A 547-nucleotide genomic window follows, 5' to 3' on the forward strand; every position below is an offset into this window, starting at 1 on the left:
CGTATATTCACGGTTTAGCATTTCTTTTTGTTTTAGTTGCACTGATATCGTGATTAATCAAGGGCTTGTGTTTACCAAGTTGATGATTTCCCAAAGCATTTAGAAATTAATATATTCGATAATTTTTTCGAACTCATGGCAGAAGAATAAAAAAAAAAAACTGAAATACCACTTCAGTGATCTTGACAATCAGTGTCACAGGTAACGACACGAAAATACCTTGCTTGTGAATCTCAACAGGTTTACCACATAATTTGTTCACTTGAGCAGCAGTCCACAAAAGCAGTTCACGTTGGAGAAGAAAATTACGAGGATTTAAGTGTCTTTACCGCCGTAATTCATGGCCGAAAGAAGTTCAATTACGACTGTATTTAACATCTAATTCCAGTAAGTCAGATGCTTCTGGTAAGATTTACTCTTGAGCTCACTTAAGCTTTTCATTCCATAAGGATGAAATGGAATATATGACTGAATTATTTTGCTAATATTCGTACTCTCGAGGAGGACTGAATTAAATGTAGATGGTAGTGATAAAAAAAAAGAAAGA

Source organism: Penaeus monodon, chromosome 32 (genome assembly GCF_015228065.2).
Source record: "Penaeus monodon isolate SGIC_2016 chromosome 32, NSTDA_Pmon_1, whole genome shotgun sequence".
Taxonomy (NCBI): Eukaryota; Metazoa; Arthropoda; class Malacostraca; order Decapoda; family Penaeidae; genus Penaeus; species Penaeus monodon.